General features: G+C 40.6%; 1 long non-coding RNA gene across 1 annotated transcript; it reads left to right on the top strand.

Moving 5' to 3' along the window:
• The first annotated feature begins 7,820 nt into the window (after positions 1-7,820).
• On the top strand, positions 7,821-8,577 carry LOC134442829 (uncharacterized). The gene is made up of 3 exons (XR_010033472.1): positions 7,821-7,846; positions 8,101-8,228; positions 8,519-8,577. It is a non-coding gene; the product is annotated as an uncharacterized LOC134442829 (long non-coding RNA).
• The last annotated feature ends 1,894 nt before the right edge of the window (positions 8,578-10,471 follow it).

Below are 10,471 nucleotides of genomic sequence, written 5' to 3'. Positions count from 1 at the left end.
TGCACCAATGTTGATTAATGTCCTTTGGAATAAATAAACACACACACACACACACACACACACACAAACACACATTCGCACTCTGGCATACGCACGCATGCACGCACGCATGCACACACACACACACGCACGCTCGCACGCAGGCACGCAGGCACGCATGCACACACACACACACACACACACACACACACACACACACACACACACACACACACATTCAATCAATCACAAACCTTGAATCTTGAATACCTTGTGCTACATTGCTCCCTCTGTAAAGGAGTTGAATAGGGCACTTGGATCAGAAGAATTAGCTCCATGGATATAAACTATTCATTCATTCAAACTATTACTCATCCAAATGAGAGTTAAAATACCATGTGTGCAGAGTAGCAGAGAAAAAAATAAAAGAAATAGAAGAAATAGAAAAAAACAAAAGCAAATCAATGTAATCAATTCCTTGGCTGTGACATTTCCAAGTGAAAGTGATAAACAGCCTGTGTGTGGTGTGAGTTTTACTGCAGATTAAAGAAACCATCTGCCGCTATTCAACCAGCCAGCCAAGCAGAATGCCCAGCTGTGTCTTTTTGTTTTTGCTAAAGGGACACTGTATGAGGTTTTTTGTTGTTTATTTCCAGAATTCATGCTGCCCATTCACCAATGTTTCCTTTTTCATGAATATTTACCACCACCATCAAAATCTAAGTATTCATTATGACTGGAAAAATTGCATTTTTCATACATGAAAAGGGGGATCTTCTCCATGGTCCACCATTTTGAATTTCCAGAAATAGCCCATTTTAGCAGCAAAAATGACTCTACTTGGGCCATACTAGAAAATATGTGTTTATTACTTAGAAAACTTTCATGTAAAGATCAAATTTGGCAATTGGCAGTCCAGTTTCAATGAGCAGCATAGTTGCAGTACCCTTTTTGACAATTTCCTGCAAAGTCTCCCTTTAATCAAATGTCAAACATTAATCTTAATAGTTTCAGGTGTCTCCACTACAGGTATGCAGGTGCCCTATCTTGATACAGGCTTGCCTTAAATGGCCGGTAACACTTCACTTAACCCCTTAGCACAGCACTATGGCTCTCTGTAATGTCATAGCAATGTTGTCATGATGTAATTAAGCATTTTAAGCAAGTGAATAGGGTCGCCGGCGACCCCTGCTGCGGTAAGAGGCTACAGTCGGTGTCACAGGTATAACACAGTCATGGACGTGTCGTCAGCATAATATCCATGTCTTAAACATTTTTGACTTTTTTAAAATCCTACTGTATATCCAACCCATATAGCCTACGTTTCCTTGGTATCATTATATAGCGAATTTCATACACAGAGTCAAATCGATGTGCTTCACAGAAAATAAACATACAATGAGCATAACAAGTGAGAAGAGATTTTAATCATACCAATAAAAAAGGGCTAATGATAAAGTTGCCAAAGAAAAAAATATAGAAAATAGAGAGGAAAAAGTGACCAAGGTCACAGCAGTCAAAGAAAGTTCCCGAAATCAATTTTCACAAAACATGACTGGCAATTATTTTTAGAGGGTGCCGTTGTGATGCCACATCAAATTCCATTACAGTACCAGTTTGGCTAGGCAGTCTATTCCCACTTGGCTATTCCTTCCAAAACAGGGGCAGCAATGAAAATCAACTGCAGCACATTTGATATTGGAGATTAGCATTGTGATTTGGTGTTAGCTTTGTCTTCCAGTACGTACATTATTCATTGCATTACACTTAGGGACTGTTCGTAATTTACCGGGGGGGGAGGGCTGGTGCGTAGGGGGGGGAGGGCCATGATGGAAAAAAATGAGGTGGAGGGGAGGGCCATGGCAAAAAAAATCGGAGTTAGGGGGAGGGCCATGGGAAAAAAAACCGAATTTATTTTATTTTATTTATTTATCTATTGTTTTTAAACAATAATAAAACATGTTCTGAAACACATCGCTTTGCGATGCAAGGTCCCGGTGCATACTATAGCACTGAAGCGTGTATCTGTAGTCAAAAAACTATCAGGTGCAGCTACTGTAGATTGCCCGCGCTGACTCTCTTTCACTGTAGGATTGCTAGTGCTACGGAGGAACATTGAGCATCATAGAAAATGCCCGTGAGCAAATATCAAACTAGCTGATGTGAACTATATGGGCTAAACAGTTTGGGAAGTTTTGACAACGAATTGGATGGGCATTTCCAGAGGAATTTTGGAGAGGTGTTAGTCAACTGGTGGTCACAGCCTCTGGTAAGCCATGATTTTATTTATTGGCACCGCCGTGTGCTTACATTTGTGTTCAAAGAACTTCAAAGACCCCAACCAGACCGGAAAGAACAGTACCTAGGCCTAGACATTTGGCCTAGAAGTACTTTGGTAGAACGGTGCAGTGACGCGAGTTTGTTTTGTTTAGCTTGTGGTGTCAAGGTAGTAATAAAAATGGTATTAACGGCGATGTGTTGGCCTCATAAGGTCTTGAAACCATTGGAGGAGCTAACTTGTTGTGAAGAGAAGTCTCATCACTTTGGTGAACAAAAACGGACCAACTAAGCAAGGAATTATGTACATTTAAAGCGTGACGGGAGAAGGGAATGTCACCAAAGTTGTGCATCGTGTCAGGTAAGAAGTGACTTTTGTTTCTTGCTGTGGAGATTGGATTCGTAGAAGCGTGTATTGGTATGCTAGGTCTTGCCTGTTGCTGGTGAAGTAGTCTAGTTTAGCCTCGGAGTTGGCTATGGGGTGAATCTGAAGGAGCACTCTTAAGACACATGTGTTGGAAGTCAACACATTTCTTGTGTAAGGGTAGTTTCAACAAAAGTTGTGTTATATTTCAGAGATTTTTAACACAGAAAGTGCACAAATAACCAACACAACAATGTGTAGCTGCTTTTGGCCAATCAAAGCGTTTGCATGTCAGCGCGAGCGCATTTTTTAAAATTCGCCACCAGGAGTCACTCGTCACCCGTCAGCCGTTGCCAGGCTCGTTCCTCTCTGGTAGCTGTTGCATTCAAGGGACGCCTCGGCTGAGTCACTGAGGTAAGTTAATGTTTTCAAATATAGAATAATATGTACTTATTAGCGGATTCACAAAAAAACGTAGCCGTATTTAATCGCAATCCACATTTGACAATCAGTTATCAAATAATAGTCCTCAAATATCGTTAACAGCAGTAGTCCTTTTGGACCAGTGGACACCAAATACAGTCAAAAGAAGAAGGTGCCTGTTCCTGAATGTTTTCGGTCACAGTGACAGTATACCACAATATAAGTGATATGGCCAGTGGGTTGTGAACGTTGGATTTGTAGTCTTATCTGACAAGTGTAAAATCTAGACTGTCCAATTTGGTTACTTTAACGGACGTTACCAACGTGCTAACGTTAGCCCCTGGACTACTAGCGAACTTGATCAATTACAGTATGCTATTGCTAACAGGCAGGATAGCAGTCAGGAATGGATTGCAGCTTTTGGGTTTCTGTATTGGCTCGATAACAGTAGACTGCGAAAGTGTTGCAAAATGCCATGTACCAACGGGTAGTATTTAAAAAGTTTGCCAATCCATCAAGTGTGGTAAGTTGATTATTCGTTCAAATTGTAGCTTGTCGTGGTTGTACATGACATGTATGTTTTTCATAATATTTCGTGCCCAAATGAGTTAGTGCTGGAGGTGAGAGAATTAGCCAATCTGTCACGGTTAACTGTTCATACTCCCGGTCGTTGTCTGAGGAGGGAGATTGCAAACAAAGGGAAAAGAACAAGGTGCTTGTTCATGAATGTTTCGTTTACACTGACAAGATATATAACGTAAGGTCGCCAAATTCCGCCCACTTCACTGATCACTTCACTGAAAACGTGATAATGTCACTATTTCAAATACTATTTAATTATGCTATCGTATATTTTTGGGTAGCGGCAACTGTGTAGATGAGGTAATGAGCAATATTAGCTAACATTGGTAGCCCTTTCTATCGTAATTTGGCGATAACGTCCAGCATGTCCAAAATCTAGTTTCAGCACAATTCACTGGCGAAAGGCTCCCAATTCAGGCTTGATTTCAGGTCACGTCGGTATTTCCGTCATTGTTTATTATTCCTTCATGCTATTGTGCTGATTTCGTTCACACTTGTAGTCCTGGCTTTACCGATGCAGGAACTGTGATTTGTTTGGTCGTTACTGTGGAAACGGTTGAATAATTTTGGTCCTAATCGAAACAGTGAAGCGGCCAAGGCGAGTTTTAGCCAGAATGTCGTCGTGAAATTAAAGTTCCATGCTGCCGTTACGACACCCTTCATTACAATGCTGTTTATGGCCGTTTGACTCGGTTTTAAATGTCATCACAGTCTCAATTTGTAAGCATACAAACTCTGTATCATGCCGATATCCATTCCTGACTTATACAGTGGATACATACATTAACTATCATCACTTATAAGTAGGCGGGCGGAATTGGGGGACGGGCGGAATTAGGCGACTTGGCTATGATATTGGATAGGGCTACTGCGCCGGTGTGTTGGTAAAATCTAGACTGTCGTCGAAAGCAAATAAGTATCGTGCTGCTGCTTTGTTCAGTGTCGGTATGGCAACAGTAGGGTGATGGAAAGCAACACTTCGTAATTTCCACGTTATAGAAAAAATATTCGATACCAGGACGGTGACAGTGGGTGGGATGTTTGAAAAAGAGATGGGATACTTTCAATGCAAAATAAATTTAAGACAAAATAAGTGTTAAGAAGGGTTTTTAGTTTTAGTTTTTAGTTAGAGATATTATGACCAAAGACCATTTGATCCCCCCACCCACCCCCATTTTCTTTGCATATATTATTTGCACACTGGTAAATAAATTACTTGATTTGAGCTGAAACAATGAAATATTTGCATTGGTTTTTAGAAATGTAGCCTAGACAATGTAACATTTAGTCACTCCAGCTGTGCACTTATCAAGCAGGCCTATAAGCTTAGTTTGCCTTATGGGCCTGCTGTACCTCCTCCACACAGATGGACAAAATGAATATAAAAGTGTGCATATGTGTTAAGAGGTAGTCTTACCATTGAGAATTGATGTTTAGTTCACATTAATATTTACCGGTATGCAAATGTGTGATATAATCCCAACATAACTAATTTCTTTTCTCTGTTTCAGCTGCTGTACTAATGGATCCCCCGAAATTGTTAGTCACCGTCTTCATGGACGAGAAGCAAATAAGCAAAAAAGTTCTTCGTTTGAGATCCCTACAAGAGGTTGTCGATGCATGCGCTCCAACCACAGGAACAGACAGCCCAGATTGCTACAGGGTTATGAAGTTCGATACAGACTTCAATGAATTCATAGACACAGACTCTACTGACAGTGTTGAAGACAAGGACAAGCTCCAAGTATTCTTCAGATCGAGTGGAACCTCAGTATTGGTACGTGTCATAAAGTGTACTTATTTACATGCATCCACATTAAGGGCATTTTCACACCTAGGCCTATTCCCCTTTAAATGAACCAACACAGTCCTTTTCAAGGGTGTTTCATACCTGGTCCCTTTCAGCCATTTAAGTGATCTCAGACCTGTGGCTCAGCATTTTTGCTCATATGTGAAAGCTTCTAAGTGTACTTTGGCGAACCGAACTGAAAGCACGTCAAACAAAGGTCTCAGTATGGTTCACTGTCAAGGGGTCTGGGTAAATTTTGGAGCGTTCACATATGAGCAATACTGCAGAGTCACAGGACTGAGGTTATTGAAATGGCTGAAAGGGACCTGGTGTGAAAACACCCTTAGTTTCAAATATTTGAAAGAATGTCTTCAATCTTGTAGGCTGAACAGCTGAATACATCTGGGGCTGCAACAGAAAATGTAGTTTCTCAGACTTCACTACTACCATTCACTGCTAATTTACTGGTCTATTTGCTGTGACCCTTAACCATTCAATTTGTCAGTGGCTATCAAATGTCTATACATGTTAAGTCAATCAACTGCTGTTTGCATTTTTCACAAACTCTTAATTTCTCAGGAATTAAATTCTTGTTTCCTTTTGAAGGTGACGCAGAATGTAGCTGTTCCAAGTGGCCAGCAGGTATGTGCTAGATTAACAACCAATATTCACCAAGACAAAGCATATTCCATTGGTGGAATGGCGTGCATGAAAGGTCTACATGACTACCATTTATGCTCTCATAGATTTCAGCCTGCGAGCTTGATTGTGAGGCAGTAAAGAATTTTCTTCAAACAAAAGACCCCCGGATATTGGCCTTCTACGAGGAGCACGGGACTTTGACTGAGAAATGGCGACGAGTGTTGGTGACAACCACGATCAGCTACCTGGTTGAGAAAAAGGGATTGTAAGTAACTTTTTGTGTGTGTGTGTGTGGGGGGGGGTTGTAAGTTGATCAAGGGGGGAAAAAATCCCAATAGTGTATATTATAGTGTGTATTTCCTGTGCATCTATAATTTCTATTATAGTGAATATTTCCTGTGCATCTTTTATTTGCAAGTGTTACTTGCTGTGCATATGACCTCTATTGTACTTCTCTTTGGATAAAAGCGTCTGCCTAATGTTATGTAATATTACAGCACTATGGAGAGTAAAAGTTATACATGTTGGTCATGTCCTTGTTTTCTGGTGCTTTCAGTTACCTCAACAGTGCTGACAAACAATTACTTGCAAGAGCCATCGTTACACTGTTTCCAGCGCTACAAATAAAAATGGAAGAGGAAAACGAAGGATATGTGAGTACATTTTCCTAATTGTGAAAAGGGACATAATGTAGTTGTGTGTGTGTGTACTGAAGTTGTGTACTGTAGTTGTGTGTGTGTACTTGTTGGGTTTTAATTACCTCTCCCATGTTACTTTACTACCTGCCACTTTGATTCATCTGGTCCACTGTTCTGTCCAACATGTCCTGATTGCAATGCATTTGCATACAATACCTTTTAGTTCACCTCCATGCTAGCCTTTCTTCGTCTGACTGATTTATTCTTTTGGTCTCTCTGCGTCATGTATGACCATACTGCCCTCTTTGTATTGTATTCTGTTCCTTTATAACAACCATACATGCTTTTTATATTGTGTTTTTGCACTCTAGGAACATTTCTACGATCCTGTAAGCCACTCTGGCTTTCTGGAAGACAAACTAAGAAATATCCGGCGGAGTCTGAGGGATGACCAGCGGCGTTACCGCAGACGGGGAGGATCATCTGAAGTCTTGGTTAGACTGGAGGAAGTTGTGGAAAGCGATGAGTCTGTGAAAGAATGGATCACTGTAATTAAGAGGATGAGGCCTACTCCCGAAAATCGGTCATCGATAAAGATGGGAATGGACAAAACCTACACACACCGTAGATACTGGATTTCTAGTCAATCACCCACTCTGGCAGAGATTGTGAACACTACCCACGCTTCATCGACATGCCCTATCTGGTGAGTTTTAAGACATGCAATCACGGCCCTACCATGACTCATATGTTAGGGCACTCGTTTAACGTGCCGGCAACCCGGGTTCCATTCGCTGTCTGCGTCCATTTGCCGATTCACCCTTGTCTCTCCGCCCCACTCGCTTCCTGTCACCATCTCAGACTGTCATATCCGACTAAAAGCCCTAAAAACATATTTAAAAAAAAATCACTGCCAAGGATGACCTGTACACTGTGTATTGGACAACTAATAATGGTGTGTGTGTGTGTGTATGTGTGTGTGTGTGTGTGTGTGTGTGTGTGTGTAAATGTTCTAGATTGACAGCGAGTTCGCGAGGATGTTTCCAGACAAAGCAGATGCCTTCCTCCGCAAATGGGAACCCACCATCGTCCCAAAGCTTCTGAAACTCGCGTGCCTTGAGAAGAAAGACTACACAGAGGATGAGAGTGCTGGTAAGATGGCTAATTTGAAATTATGACTAACAATTTGCAGGTATTGGTGTGAAATCTTTCTCTTCATTTGGTTCCTACTCAAGATGTTATAATAGGCCTATTATGCCATTATTCAATGTTAAAAAGCTTATAGTAACAACTATGTAACATGGACTCTGAACCTCAAGTGCCTTGGTTCAAAAAAGGTGGAAAAACACTGGTTTGAAAAAAATCCTTATATGCTTGGCATGTTGCTGTCTTCCTTTTTTGTGCAGAATCAAGTAGCTTCAGAGCCCTCAGGATGCTCGTCCAGTATCTCCCCCCTACTGCATCAGGACGGAGTAAAGGGTGGACCAAATGCAGTGTAAAGGCGGCAATGGCCTACATGTTGGAGATAAAGCCAGTAAGTCTTGAATTGGAAATATAGTTACCAGTAGTTTTCCTGTATTTTGTTTGCGATGAACAACAGGAACATCAGAAGAATAAAAGAAATATACACAATAAAGATCTAGCCACTTCACTTCACAATTTCCACTAAGTCACATCTCCGTACACCCAGCAATCCTAACTTCATTTTGGTTTGGGAGTATGCTGAAGCTGAGCGTAAATTCAGGAGGATCTGGCGAGAGTCATAATACTGCTGGCATAGCTGCATCATTAATATCTGTTCTATCTGCACTGTTCATTTTGCAGATGGGAACCAGCATCACGTCACTTCTTCAAACCAGTGGCACGGTCTGTGATTCGTCAAATCAGCAAACCATCAATCAACCACGCTTGGTGAGCCTGGGATACCCCAACACAGGAGCCCAATATGTCATAGTGGCCTCAAACGATGCTGTGGCAATTCCTCTTCAAGACGAAAGTCTAGCTTGCTGCCTAGATAAACTTTTTAAACTGTATTGGATCTGCAATCTTGCCTATCCAATTCAGCTGGCGTCAGTGTTTGGATTCATGGAGCACGTGTATGGCTTGCAAATATCTGGTGGGAAGAGAGCCAAAATTGTGGAGCTTGTTGCCAAGCTTCAGGTGCTTTAAATTGAAATCATGTATATATGTCCAGTGTGCAAGAAGCTGATTTCTAAAGATGTACGGAGGCTCATATATCATCTTAAGCATGTCCATGCGTTCTGTGACAGCCAGGATTACACATTAACATGCAGTCAGGAAAATTGCCCAAGAACATACAACAATTTCGGCTCTTACTCTAAACACTTAAAGAGGTGTCACTCACACAGTAATTTAGTTGATTTAGAACTACATGACTATGCCTCTAATTTACCTAGCACTTCAAGTACACCAACTGCACCAACTAATTCAAGTGCACCAACTGCACCAACTAATTCAGAAAACGAGACAGACAATAACGAAGAAAGTGTTGAGACTTTATTGGATGACAAAGACTATCTAAAAAAATGTGTTGGAGTTTTTGTTGCAAAAACATACTCTGCATCTAATGCTACTCAGTCTGATGTTCAGAAACACATTTCCATTGCCAGTGATCTAATTGATGAAACTCTCTCTTCTTTACAACAACAAACAGTTGATATGCTGAACATGTATTCTATACCACTAAATGATCAACCTGTTCAGAGTTTAATGCAAAATTTTGAAAGTGCTAGGAATATGTTTGAGGAAGTGGATAGTACTTACAAAATGTCAAAGTATTTCACTGATAATCTGTCTATAGTCGAGGTAAAGGAAAAAAAATTGGGTCATAGGGGTGAAACAACGCGAAGACAGGGAAAGTTTAGCCAAACCCTTGCAGCTGATACTTGTCAGTATATCTCAGTCATTGATACTGTGAAATTTCTTTTCAGCTGTGAACATTTTGAAAGAGTCTACAGACAAAGTAATAACAGATATGATGACAGAATGCATGATTATTCTGATGGTTTAGTTTTCAAAAGACATGAATTGTACAAGAATCAACCCAATGCTCTTCAAATTCAGTTGTACTTTGACGATTTGGAAACTACTAATCCATTAGGGGCCAAAACAAAAATTCACATGATGGGAGCTGTCTATTTTTGTATATGAAACTTGCCATTCGAGTATAATTCAGCCCTGAACAACATTCATCTGTGTCTTCTTTTCAATTCGATTGATAAGGACACATATGGCTTAAAAAAGATCTTTGAGCCTTTGCTAGATGATTTGAGATTTCTTGAAACTAAAGGCATTGAGGTAGAAATCGGGGGTCAGATTACTACTCTATTTGGAACTGTATGCATTCTGACTGCAGACAACCTTGCGTGTCATACACTCGGGGGGTTTGTGGAGAGTTTTTCGGCAAATCGATTCTGTCGATATTGCATGGTTGATAAGCAGATGGCACAACAAGAATTTGACGATGACAGGCTTGAGATGTGCAACAAAGACAATTATCAGCTGCATGTTAGTGAAAAAAACCCAGCTGCTACTGGTGTTAAGGAGGATTCTTGCCTGAATACACTCAAATACTTTCACATCACTGAACATGTGGGTGTAGATGTGATGCACGATCTACTAGAATTAAGTTAATGTTGCAGCAGTTTATTTATGTGGAAGAGCTCTTTACTCTAGAGCAGTTTAATGACAGGATTGTAAACACAGACTATGGTTATAGTAATAAAAAGAATAAACCTAATGTCATAATTAATTTGA

This window comes from Engraulis encrasicolus, unplaced genomic scaffold (assembly GCF_034702125.1).
Source record: "Engraulis encrasicolus isolate BLACKSEA-1 unplaced genomic scaffold, IST_EnEncr_1.0 scaffold_252_np1212, whole genome shotgun sequence".
In the NCBI taxonomy this organism is placed as follows: Eukaryota; Metazoa; Chordata; class Actinopteri; order Clupeiformes; family Engraulidae; genus Engraulis; species Engraulis encrasicolus.
The sequence above is the reverse complement of the archived record's forward strand: the minus strand, read 5'-3'. Positions and strand labels throughout refer to the sequence as shown.